We start from the raw sequence: 13,015 nt of genomic DNA, 5'->3' as shown, positions 1-13,015 counted from the left end.
TCAAGAAGAAGCAGGATTTAGGAAATAGCCTTGTCTTCAGTGTTTCCACTTGTCCAAGACAGGTAGCCTGGCTTGTGTTCACCTTCTCACATGCACTGTGAGGGGAACTGGCTGTCCTGGGGCATTGCGGCCCAGCACATAGAACTTTTACATTTCCAGCCCTGAGAGTGAGGTCTTCAGAGTCACAGCTCTAGCAGCAGCATGAGAAAGATCTAGAGGTTTTCATTAGCAGCACTTAGGCTCTTCAGAAGATAAGAGTCCAAGGCCACTTCACTAGGACTACCCTGGAGAAGGACAGAAAAGGGAAATCCAACCCAGCCTCGCGTCCAAAACTGTAATTGCCAGCTGTGGTAGGGTTAAATGAGTATTTAAAGAGGTTGGGTTCACTCACACCTACTGGGATTCATTACTTCTTGTTAGGATGACCTGTGAGTTCAGCTGAGCTAAAGTTTAAAAAAAAGTTAAAAATTTAAAGAAAGTTTAAAAAAAGGCTTATATTTGTGCTCTTCAGGATGAAGAGTCTCTCAGTTGGCTTCAGTTAATGTAAGTTGCCCTGATGATGCTGTAATGGAACAGGCTGACTTGTGGTTTAGAGCTTGCTGAATTAAATTGGTGACAGGTAACAAATGTGGTGCTCACAGAAGTGCTTTGTCTGCTGTGCTGCAGCTCTACTTCTGGAGTAACGAGTAAATAAGGAATAAATGCATTTTGACTGTCAGGGTTTGAGCTGCACTTCCAGGGCTCTCTTTTAATTAAATAAAATATTATAAACTCAGCAGGCTTGCTATGAAGACCCTGAAAATCACAGAATGATTAAGGTTGGAAGGGACCACCAGTGGGGTCATGTGGTCCAACCTCCCTACTTGAGCAGGGTGAAAATATCTGAAGTTAGAGTTCAGTTCCGTATTGCAACAGTGATAGGGTGGAATTTTGTCTCTCCTTCAAGTTTATGTTAAAAAGTGTAGACAGGTATGATAGAAAATTGTAAAACCGGATGTGGTGGTCTTACTGGCCAAGCCCAGTGTTCCTTGGCTTCAAATGCTGCACAAATATGAATGAGACTACCTAAATTTGTGATCCTCCTACTAGTAATCCCAGTGCAGGCAGGTCAGGGGTATGCTGATCTCAGAGACAATCCACAGAGTCATTACAAAGGAGAAATACATGTCAAAGAGAATAGTGCAGGTTCTTGCACAAATATGAAGTGATGGACTTTGAACTTGCAAATGCTGCTACAGGGCACTGTCACTTCAGCTTTGCCCTAAAGGGGCATTCTGAGTATGCCAGTTACTCCTCTCCACCCTTCTACTGTTATGATAAATTGTGGCACTTTGTCCTAATCCAAGAATCAAAAGCTGTTCTTTTCCCTGGTTAGGACAGTTTCCAAAGTCCTATGAGGGGTAATACAGAGCAACAGATAGCACTTAAAGCTCCTGTCATTTGGCACTACAGGGTGAACATTATGCAAGCAAAAGGAACTGGGAGAGTAAAAGAGACTAACCTAATGAATGGTTCCTGAGCTCTGTGGAGAAGTAATACAGCTCCCTGTAGCACTGCTGGAAATAGCAGAATAATTGGCTGCAAATAATGCTGTCCAAATAGAGGGCTTTTCTGGCATAGAAATGCAGAAAACTACTTTTGTTATTCAGTTAGCTCCTGGCACACTGGTTTTGATGGTGCTTTTGACTAAATCTGAACCTCTGAGGTGTGATAGCAGAAGAGCTGTGAGCCACCTTCTCATAAGGCCATTATACAGACGTGAGCATGTGAAAGTAACTGATCTCTCTACAGTTCGGGTTAGAGATGTATAGATTGTCCCTTTACTAGGATAATATAAAAATTAAGATATCAGAAAAATTAAGATATCAGAAAGTCTTTAATGTTAATTTTGAGCTCTGGTCTGCAGAGGTGTGACTGTCAGAACTTTGAGAAAAGTACCAAAATTTGGAGGCAGGGAGCAGAAACCCAGATATCAATTGAGCCAGCAATGCTGCAAAGAACATATGCAGCCTTTTTAATAATACATAAATCCTAGCCGTTTTGCTCTCCAGGAGAATAAAGTGCTTGGTTTGCACTTGCAGTCTTGTTTGCACCTTTCTGCAAAATCAAAAACACACTTTTAAAAGGAGAAGAAATATATTTTGTGCTGAAGAGCACTGGAGGTATCCAAGGTGGATCCCAGTCACTCCATATGGCCTGACGGACCTTTGGCTCTGCCTGTTCTCTGATGTTACTGATGGAATAGGGACCTCTGGGGGATTGAGATGATACCAAGTGGTTCAACTCCCCTAACTATTGAGAGAAGTCCCAGAAAGTGGTTCAAATGCTTTGTGTGGTCCCAGATACCACAAAAAAGTGGATGCAAATTCCCCCAGGTGCTGTGCTGTTGGCCTAGTTGCTCCATAGAAAACAATAGTTAAATTTGGATTCTCAATCAGGCTAATGAGTTCTCTCTCTGTATTCCCCTCCCTTGCTTAAAGATCCTGCTTATCCTCTATATCACCCTCAGAAGGCACTTCTTGGGGTGATCAGCAGAAAGAAGCTGGCTTTAACAAGGTATCTCAGTGTCATAATCGCACTGGCATTTTCCATTTCTCCAGGCAGGGAACTTGACTAGTAATTAAATAATGAGAACAGCCTATTCTTTCCCAAATGATGCCCACTCTGATGTGTTGCATCATTGGAGTAGCAAGTTGGATGCTTGTCTGCCCATAGCAGGATTGCCTACCTGAGAAAGGAGCTGCCAGGATGCTCTGCCAAAGCTACAGGAGAGAGGGAAGGGAAAACTGGGTGTTTGAACAGCTGTGGAACTGCTGGGCTAATAAACCTGCCAGAAGTTTATTGTTACTTGCTTGCCTTTGTAAGATGAGGCATTGGAGGTTAAGCCTGTATTTGTTTTACTGAGTGTCTGTATCAGCATTTTCAGTTAAGGTTGTGAACTCTTCCAGAATATATTTATTTCCTAATTATTTTAGGATGATATATGTTTTTCCCTTGCAAAGGCAAATAGTCTTAGGCAGAGTTTTAGCTATATTTTAAAATGCATTCCTTTAAAAATCCTAACCCTCTGAACTCTGGGTTTGGAAATGAGGATTTGAGGAGAATTCTTAGGGCACTGTTGTCATTACAATGAAGATTAGTCAGATCAGATTGCTGGGCTGGAACTCAGAGACTGAGGTGACTTAATTCCATGTCCTCTGAGGGCTTTTTGCATAGATTTAAGTCACTTAATACTTTATACCTCTTCAGAACATAGGGATAATATTCTTACCTGTCTCTTACATTTCAAATTGTTGAGTGGATTGTCTTTTGCTTGAAGGTTTGATGTGCACAGCAAGAGAAGGCAGTGTGTTGGAGGATGATTGACTGAATTTAAATTAGCAATGCATCTGTAACATTTATTTAGTTTTGGGGTCATTGCATTCTTTTAATGTAGCTGCACCACTGATTTAGGTCTATACATGCTAATTTATTCTTATGCATCCACTTCCTATCTAGCTACATGTCTTGTTTGGCATTCCTCCTCAAGAGCAATCCTCGCTGACATTTACAGTGTCACTAGTCTCACTTTCTTTAGTTGATGTTACCTCTTTAATACCTTATGAGCTCTGAACACTTCCATGACTTCATTTTCTTCCAGTCCATGTGTTCTTACCAGCTTTGACCTTTTTATTGCCCATTATTGTGGATAGTTTAGATCCCTCTGAAATTTCTCATGCTCAGTCAGGCCTGAATATGTTCAGTAACCCCCAAGAGCAAGTATCTCTGCTTTATGCTTCATTTATCTCTTCCAATCAAAAAACTGGAAGACATTAGGCTTGATTTCCTAACAGGAAAATTTAATTTATTTTCTCACTTTCAGTAGTTCTGTGGAAATTCAGGATTATAATGTTCTGTTTTTCATTATAACAAACTGGGTATTTTCTAGATACAGATGTAAATGTTGTTAGTTTGTGAGCTTCTGGATCTTACCCTCAGTTATATGTTAAAATACATGTAATGGTATTTGTGCTCTCCAGTTCTCTACAGCAATGTCTGTCTGTCAGAAATATTGCACTGGCTGTGAATTATTAAGCCACTGCATTCTTAATCCTCATGGGTACACAGTCATCTGGGAGATAAGACACTACCGGAAGCTGGAGAAGTTGGTAACTCTTGGGGTATACACAGGCAATCCCTTTACATGGTAAAATGGAGTAGGAAAAGTAGAAATGAAAATGCTGCACCTAAAAATTGGAAGCAGGATGGCACGTGGGTGCTAAAGCAGACAAAAGATGCAAACCATTTAAAGGCAAAACTCAACTGACTTCAAATGCACTTTAGATTAGATAGTAGAAAAACATCTTCCCTGTGAGGGTGCTGAGGCCCTGGCACAGGTTGCCCACAGAAGCTGTGGTCGTCCCATCCCTGGAAGTGTCCAAGGCCAGGCTGGATGGGGCTCTGAGCAACCTGGGATAGAGAGGTGTCCCTGCCCATGGCAGGGGGCTGGAACTGGATGGTCTTTAATGTCCCCTCCAACCCAAGCTGTTCTGTGATTCCAAAATCTCACCCCAGATGTGTACCGCAGCTTTGTAATGACCCTATTCTTAAATCTTGTTCAAACCTCCTTGGGGAAGGAGGGCGAACAGAAACTGTTCTGAAGGAAAAATTGCATACAGCTCTTGAGTGGAGAATTTTATGAGACTTGTGAGGGGAGGAATATGTCAAGGTAAAGGAGGAAAACAATTTCAGTTTCACTGGTTCAATTTAAAACCTGATTTGTCATACAAATGGTCTCAATTTTTGGGCAAAATTGGCTTTTAAAATTATTTTTAACAGCTTTTTTTTTGTGTCATCCACTCCAGAAGTGAGGAGCATTGGCAGCCAAGTATACGTTACAGCTAACAAACCAGGCAGTGCTCAAGTTGATAAAAGCTTTCTGAAGAAAACTCCAGATTCCCAGGGCATGTTGACTGAGGGGAGGAAGAAAGGCTTTTGTTGCACAAACATTCCTGCAGCTCCCCAGCCTCTGCTGTGCACAGTGAGGCAGAGGGCGATCAGCTGCACTCTCTGGGATATGATGAACATTGCTGAGAAAAACAAGCTTGGGGTGTTGGTTATTTTCCAGATTCATTTCTCCCTCTCTTGGGACAAACACCAAAGACTCTGTCGCTGCGCAAAATGACATTTGGGTGCTAAGTTTCACTCTGTCAGATCTGGATGCAGCCAAACAACCTGTGGCAGCACTTGTCCCTCTTTGACTTCCTATTAGCAAATAATTGCTGGTCATTGACAGAAAGCTCTATTATTTTGAAATTGGTCTTGCATGGGTCAAGCCCTGCAAGGTGCTATAGACACATCCACAATGTATGGATCCATTTAGATCATTCCATTAAGCTCATCCATGGAGCATCAGAGAGTCTTCTGCAATCTGAGACTGCAGCATCTGGCACAGCTCAGGATCTGGCCCTGTCAGCCTGGGATCAGCAAATGATGTTGAAATAGAGTAAAAGTGGTGCCACACTTATCAGGAGAAGAAAATGCACGTTGATGCCTCCTTTTTCCATGTGCAGTTTCAAAAGGCCTAGTGTATGGTTACTGTCCAGACTTGGGCAAACCCAGCTTTTTGTCAGCAAGAACCACTTAATGGCTTACTTGCACTGAAGAACAAATTTGATATTCCACCTTTTGCATCTTCCTACAGTTGTTTCTTAACTTTTGTGTGTGGGCAGGGGTTCTTGGGTGGTAATGCTGCAATTTTAGTGTGTGGTTTCAAATGCAGTGGATGTGTCAGTCTTAGTTTGGTTTGCAGGAGTATTCAAATATAGCCCCAAGTCACTGCTAAATAGTTGCATACACAGGAAGATAAGATCGGTTTTTCCTTATCCTTGAAATTGTCATATATTTACCTCCTGCTTGTTAAGTGGAGTTTAGGAATTTGTGTGTGGGTGGTGGTTTTTTTTGCTTGTTTGTTCTTTTCACAGAGGATACTTTAAATTAAACCTGTAATCTTCCTTCTCTTCTCTTGGCATGTTCTGGGATTAGCCCTCTGTCTTTTCTAATACAGATGACTACACTGTTTTAATTTCTTCTGCCATACCATAACTCTGCCAGTCAGTTCATTGGGACATTCTATGACACAAGCTGGCTTCATGTAAGGAGATGCTCCCTCAAAAGTGTGCCGGTGACCAGGCTGCATGCTTAAGAAGTGAGACACAGGGCTGACTCAAAAGGGCTATGCTGTTTGCTCTTTCCACTATAATTTCTTTTTTCCCTCATTAATCTAGCTGCAGTTGCCTTTTTGACCAAGCTTGTTGGCTCTACAAGCTACAAAGAAAGATTTCCATCATAACCTTATTGGGGTTCAGGATCTGTTTCTTGGGTTCCTTTTTGCATGGCCAAGAATTGTTGATGTGGGAGGTGAAGATGAGAAGGAGATCATCCCAGACTTGAGCATTTCCTTGGACATACTCATATTACAGCCCTGCTTGCCAGAAGACAATTTCCCCATCTCATATGGTCAAAAGTGGTGATCAGCTTCCTTCAGCAACACCTCCTCTCCTTTTTCTCCACACTGAACCACATGTAAAAACTACACAGAGTAAGCAGTCTACTCAGCATAAATGCTTCCCTTCCCAGCAGAGGTTTTTCAGGAGCACCATGTAAGATTTGCTCAAGTCACTGCCTCAAGATGATGCTTTCCCAGAGTGGGAGCCCAAAGGTACTTCTCAGAGTTATGAGATCCTTCTTCACCCTTCACTGGGTAACAGTCAGGCTTCAGAAAAACATTCTATTTCTGGGGGATTTCTATGGCCTCATCTCTGTGATTCCTTGTATGAGCACTGGTAGCAAGCCTACACCATTTCCTCTTCAGATGAGAATCCTGCAGGTCCGCTTTGCATCTCTCCATGTGCTCTCCAGGCCAAAATGCCTATGGTAGCAGATCTAATACATCCACATTCCAGCCTCCAGAAGCTAGCCCTTAGAAAAGCAACATATTTTAAATGTTGATTTATTTCTGATGGTGGCAGTGTTAATGCTTTTTAGATAGTGACCCCCTTCCTTGCTGGAGAGCTGCTGTGGAAGTAGTGTGCTCCCTGGTCTGGGACATGTTTTCTGCTCCAGAGCACAGTGGTCTTGGTGCCAGTGTGCTCAGCACCACAGAGAAATCAGACTCGGAAAAATATTGGTGAGGGTTGTACAGTTCTGTGAGGGAGTATTGCACCTGAAGAATTTATTGATTCCAACAACGCAGTCCTGAGCCTCTCTAAAAAACCATCAATCTTCTATGCATCTCTTTAAGATCACTCATTGATAGATGTCGTTGCTTCTCTGCAGGCTCTGAGGTATTGCAGCTCTCTTTAGGTGCTTTCTAAAGATGTCTTAGGTGGATTGCAGTGGATTAGTTTGTACAGTATCACCGTGATACTGTCCAAACCAGCCACTGGATTGCACCATAGCTCCAAATAATGCATCTGGAAGCAATGTAATGCCTGAGAGCAGAGCAGCCAGCTTTGTATGTAAAATGCTTTTGGGGTTCTTGCTTCCTAAAGTCCCTCTGAGGAACTGCAGCTACATGCTCAGCCTGCTACAAGAAAATCAATCCCTGGTCAAGCTTATGTCTTCATTTGTGGGCTGATGAGGACAAGAAACACAACCATCTTAGCACCCTCTGATTTCTTCAGGCCCTGGTTCCTGTGGCATTAATTGCTCTTTTGAAAGACCTTGGTGAGAGGAAGAAACAGCAGAGGGGCAGCACAGATGGGTAGAGTCCTGGCCCAGCATGTATATCACAGCAGGGCCATCTCCTGAGTGGGGATGTGGAAGGCCCTTTTAATGAACTGGAGCAAATAGTTCTTGCAATAGTTGTCATGCTCCCACCTCCCCACATCACCTCTCTAACCCCAGGTGTGCCCAGAGTTGCTGAGGCCTTCCCTGTCCCCCCAGCCCAGGAGCCAGCAGCTGAAGCATGAGCACTGCTGTAGAGCTGCTGAGGCTCGGTAACTGAGAGATCAATTCCTACAGAGAGACCAGATGACCCTCCTAAAGATTTGAACCAGGGTTCCCACATGTAGCCCCTCTGCCTCAGGCCATGTGCAAGGCGGGGTGCTCTACAATTAGTGTTTAGGTCCACCACTGGGTGTCCTCTGGGGTCTTTGGGGGAACTTCCGCAAACCTGACCTGCCACAGCTTGTGCTTATATTGGAGGTCTCTGCTTATTTAGTCCAATTCTTCTTTGTGTTGCCTTGGTGCTGTTTGGTTATCAGATATCTCCAGTGGCCCTGACTCTCTGTTGTGACTTTTGATTGTGCCTGGCAGCTATAGTTTATATCTAACCCATCAACTTAAGAGACACAGTTTAGGCATTTCTGGTAAACTGAGATGCCCAGGGAAGGCGCTGCAGGCTCCTAGATAGGGCCCAAGCAGAGAAAAGAGGCATGTTAGAGAGACATGGCGGGGCTAGCATGGGCCCAAGTGCTGGGGCCAGGGTGTTTCCAGTAAGGCAGCCTTTTGCTCTTTTCCATGTGTCAGATTTTCATGCAAAATACTGTTAATAAGCTGACAGGTACCTCCCCACTGAGAGGAAGCCTGCCCTGGGCTCTCCAGGTTCAGATGGCACACTTTTCCTCTAAGTAGTGAAGGGAAATGGTAGGTTTGCCCTTCAGCCATGAGGTAGTTGAGTTCTCCATTTCAGCAGCATCTTTACTCGAAACACATAGTTCTGTATCTGCTAATTGTCTGTGTGAGACCAGTGGTCTTGTGCTTTCTGTCTGGTACAACATTTCAGCCAATGGCTTAGCCTTCCTCTTCCTTTTCTTGTGCCTGTGCCAGCGCTGTGACCTCTGTGCTTCTGCATGCTGAGGCTGGAATTTTTGCATCTTCCCATCTCACCTCTGCTCTGTTTATACGCCAGAGCTCAGCACAGAATATGACCAATTTTCATCTGGTGATACTGCTCCTCTCATGGATATTAAGTTTATTGCTGATGTCTAAAACCTATGATATTAACTTTGTGGACCTTTTTGACAATGAAATGACCATTGAAGATTCATGTTATGCTAAGCAAAACCTTAATTATGAGGAAAACCTTAGCATTGTAGGAAAAAATTCTTCACAGAAAGGGTAGTCAAACACTGGAATAGGCTTCCCAGGGAAGTGGCTACGTCACCATCCCTGTAGGTATTTAAAGGACGTGTAGATGTGGCGCTTGGAGACATGGTTTTAGTGATGAACTTGGCAGTGCTGGGTTAATGATTGGATGATCTTAGTCTCTTCCAACCTTAAAAACTGTGATTGATGAACCACCATGTTGGCTTTTCTGAGAGATAAGGAGGGTACAAGGCTACTTCTGCAGGGTCAGTACAGCTGTGGGAGTGAGAAAAGAGGTGGCAATGAAAACATAAGAGCTTTGCTTTGCGTTGCTTTGCTTTGCTTTGCTTCCAGTAGTGCAATGGTCTGTCACAGCCAAGAGACACCATTCCCAGTGCATATGAAGGGAAGTGACTGGCATTACATCTGGTTGTTTATCTCATTAAAAGCTGGTCTTAAGGCAAGGCAGACTTCAAAACAAGTTCAGACTAAGGTGCTTAACTCATGTCTAGCAAGACATATTCATTCCTTTATCACTGTGTCCTGTGACTTTTGCTAAATAAAAAAACTTCACTTAAGTGGAAGTCAGTGGACTACTTGTATGTAGAGAGAGACTCCAAGAGTCTATATAGGATCCTCCAGCACTGTTATTTTAAGAAATAATGGTAGAATATGTATTTATTTCACAGAAAACCAGATACACTGTGCAAAGATGAAAGTAAAGCTTTGAAGTCATTGTTGAATTGTACTTTAAGGTGCCCTTAGGAAATGCTGAGTTCAGAAACAATCTGTATCTTAAAAATATATCCTCAATATAGGCAAGAAGTAAACTCGCTTTACAAGTTCCCCAAAATCTGTGCTTGTTTGAGACTATCTAATGTAACTGTGTGTTATATTGTTTTCAGAGAAGTTTTTGATGATTCAATTAGACTTGCAGGAAGGTTTAATAGTTTACTGTTGATAGAAGTTCCATGGTGCTATTCCTGGCTATGATACAATGCAAAACCTACAGTATTTGTCTCATGAATTAATGATTTTAATATATATCTTAGAGCCTGAGATAATGGGGTTTGTGCTTTTATCTGTATGGCATTAATGTGGTAGTATATTAAAGTTCATAGCAGCTGTTTTGTTTTGCTCACCTAGCTTAAAAAACACAGCTACAGTTAACTTGCTGATGTTGTTGGATCAATACATTTTTTATGCTGTGGAGGTGAACATTGTGCACTTTTTAAAAAAGTCTTTAGGCATGAGGAGAAGGCAGATATAGGTAAAGGCAAGGACAGGTGTAGGTCTCTTATCCCATTTTACAGTATCTAGAGGTAACCTGGTGAAGCATTCTTGCAGCCCAGGCACACTGTAATATTAATCACATCCTTTGGGAGTTTCTATTATTCCTCTTAAGTATCCAGAAAAAATGATTCAGAACTTGAAGGACTCGTCCAAGGCTATAAAAAGAACTTACCTGAATTTGTGACTAGCCAGATAATTTCATAGCCCTGTTAAAACACAGTCCTCCAGTCTCAGGGAGTGAAGGGGTGAAGCAGAGACCTGGGAGACACAAATGAGAAGTGAAAACCAGAGGACACTTTTGAGAAGCTCTCATCAGTGGAGAGTGCCTAATTCCTAGGAAAACAGATCCTGATCCTCTAATCTTTTAGAAGCCCCGTTTTCTACCTGTAGTGGAGGCTCACATCAAGGTAGCACAAGGAACTGCATCAGCAGTGCCAGAAGATGTTTTGCCAGCTCGGTGTTTGCAGGGCCCAGGTACCTTGGTGGACAGAGCCTCCATCTAGTGTTGCTTCAGGGTTCCTGCTCTCAGTGCCGAGTGAAACAGTCCAAACCTGAAGTGGCCCATTCACTTTAGAGGGAGACTTTTTTGGGCTCTGTTCTGGCCTGTGGCACAGGGGGACAACTAGACAGGACTTTTTCTTTCTTGGGGTTTATTTCTCTTTTTTGTTGTCTCCCTTTTTCATTACAATCAGTACTATGTTTCATTCTATTTCAATCACTAGACTATTTCAACCCACTTGCTTTACATTTTTTCCAATTCTCCTCCCAGTCTCACGAGGAAAAGGAGGTATGGTTCTTAGTTGCTATCTAGGGTTAAACCACAGCACTTTTATCAGTTTTCAACCCTTTGTAACATCCACAGGGCTGGATGGAAACTGCCACAGCTACAAGGTGCAAAGTGTGAACTAACAAATTCATTCCACTGGTCATGTTTGTTTTAAAAGTAATTATAAATCAGCTGGACAATGTCAAGGTGTAGCAGAGGTTGTTGGTCTCTTCACAGCATCATATGCACTGGCAAGCTTGATAGAAATGGGAGCCCAGGGAGCAATGCTTAACCCAGAGTGTATATTTGTGGTTAAATGATCTGGTCCTGTGAAAATCTGGCATTAGGCTGCATGTAATCACATGGTCCCACAAAAGCCACTTTGCTTTCTACTTCCACTGGGAATTTGCAACAGGGTATTTCTAGAAAGCACTTGAAAAAAATGCTCCTTATTACAAGCACTTGCTGTACGTTGGATTATTTAACAGTGGAATGTCATTAACTTTGGGATGTAGAGAAAAGGGCTTGTAACAAACAAGGGCAGGGTGTTTAATCCATGATTTTGCACGGAAGGCATAGCAGGGGCCTCAAATTGCACTCCTGTTGGTAGACTATGCAGCAGACATCAGAAATGCAAAAGGGGAAGTTGCAATTTTCAAAGAGACTGAAAGAGAAAGCAGAGTGGCAGGATTGATTTTTTTTTTTTTTGTCATCTGGAGGGGAGTAAGTAACTCTCAGGTGGGATTTTTCTATAGTTTCTAATCTGCAGGGGGTTGGTCTCATCTCTCTACTTCCTCTGAGCATTAATAGCGAGGAGACGTGTGGGTGTAGCCAGCAGAATGTTTTATTTTTACCTTACGTACATGAAGACTGTTTTGAGGCAGGATCTGCTCAGTGTCTGACAGTTGAGGAACAAGATATGAAACTTGATTTCTCATTTCGTCTTCAGATCCTTCTGAAATTTCATGTGCTTTAAAAAAGGCCTTGGATCTGCCTCCTTCTCTAGGAATCTGACTAAAAAAATACAGGATCACGGAATGGGTCAGGTTGGAAGGGACAAAAGTCTCTCATCTGGTCCAACCCCCTGACCAAGCAGGGTCATCCCATGGCACGGAATTGTGTCCAGATGGTTCTGGAATATCCCCAATGAGGCACACGCCACACCCTCTCTGGGCAATATTTTCCATCACTTGGTTTCTATAGTATGTGGCATATCTGGCAGGGGCTAGTAGTGCCCCAAAAGGCTTACTAAAAACAAAGCTAGCTGTGCATTAGGAGAAGTATGTGCATCTGTCTGCATTTTGTTCAAGGCAGGAACACCAGCTGCAGACAGAAGTGGATTCTGAGAAGAGTGTCTCCAACATTTCCTCAAAGCATCCTCTTCTCCCTAGACACACCCTCTGAGGAAAAGCTTTCTCTGGACTAAAAAATACTCTTCTTCAGTACCATCCAGCTTACCATTTCATAGGTGGAGTATGGGCCCCTATAAAGCTACTGCCAAAAATGTGAGCAAAGGTTCTCTGCAGAGAACCTTTAGTATTTGCCACTGTTTTGCTTTCCCCAGGTGCTGGGGGTCTCTTGGGTTCAACATAGGGAATCCTTTCACTAAAATGCACCGAGGTAAGGGAATGTGCACAGGAATCCAGAGACAATGAAGTTGGAGAACTCAGTAGTTTGCTGTCTAACCTGCCACTGCGACTAGCTGCAAGAAGTGATACTAAAATAAATGCTACAGGCTGTTAACATTCTCCCACATGGTTTGAAATTAAGTTCCTGTAAAGAAGAAGGTTCCATCTCATCCCATGAATTTGAGAGCCAATAAGCAAAGATGTCAGTACCTTTTTAACTAGTAACAGCAAATAAACCCACGTGGCTTGGGTATGTTCC

General features: G+C 42.8%; 1 long non-coding RNA gene across 4 annotated transcripts in view; it reads right to left on the bottom strand.

Moving 5' to 3' along the window:
* Positions 1-12,533, bottom strand: part of LOC146442933 (uncharacterized) — a 30,791-nt gene extending 18,258 nt beyond the window's left edge. For all 4 annotated transcript variants that reach the window (XR_014849501.1, XR_014849503.1, XR_014849505.1 and 1 more), the window contains exons 1-2: positions 11,983-12,533; positions 10,535-10,620 (exon numbers count right to left, since the gene is read on the bottom strand). This is a non-coding gene — a long non-coding RNA (uncharacterized LOC146442933). The remainder of the gene's footprint in view (positions 1-10,534; positions 10,621-11,982) is intronic.
* Positions 12,534-13,015: the final 482 nt, after the last annotated feature.

The sequence above is a fragment of the Lichenostomus cassidix genome, chromosome 1Ab (assembly GCF_008360975.1).
Source record: "Lichenostomus cassidix isolate B80296 chromosome 1Ab, HeHo_3.0, whole genome shotgun sequence".
Taxonomy (NCBI): Eukaryota; Metazoa; Chordata; class Aves; order Passeriformes; family Meliphagidae; genus Lichenostomus; species Lichenostomus cassidix.
Note: the sequence above shows the minus strand (reverse complement) of the source record. Positions and strands in the feature narration are given on the sequence as shown.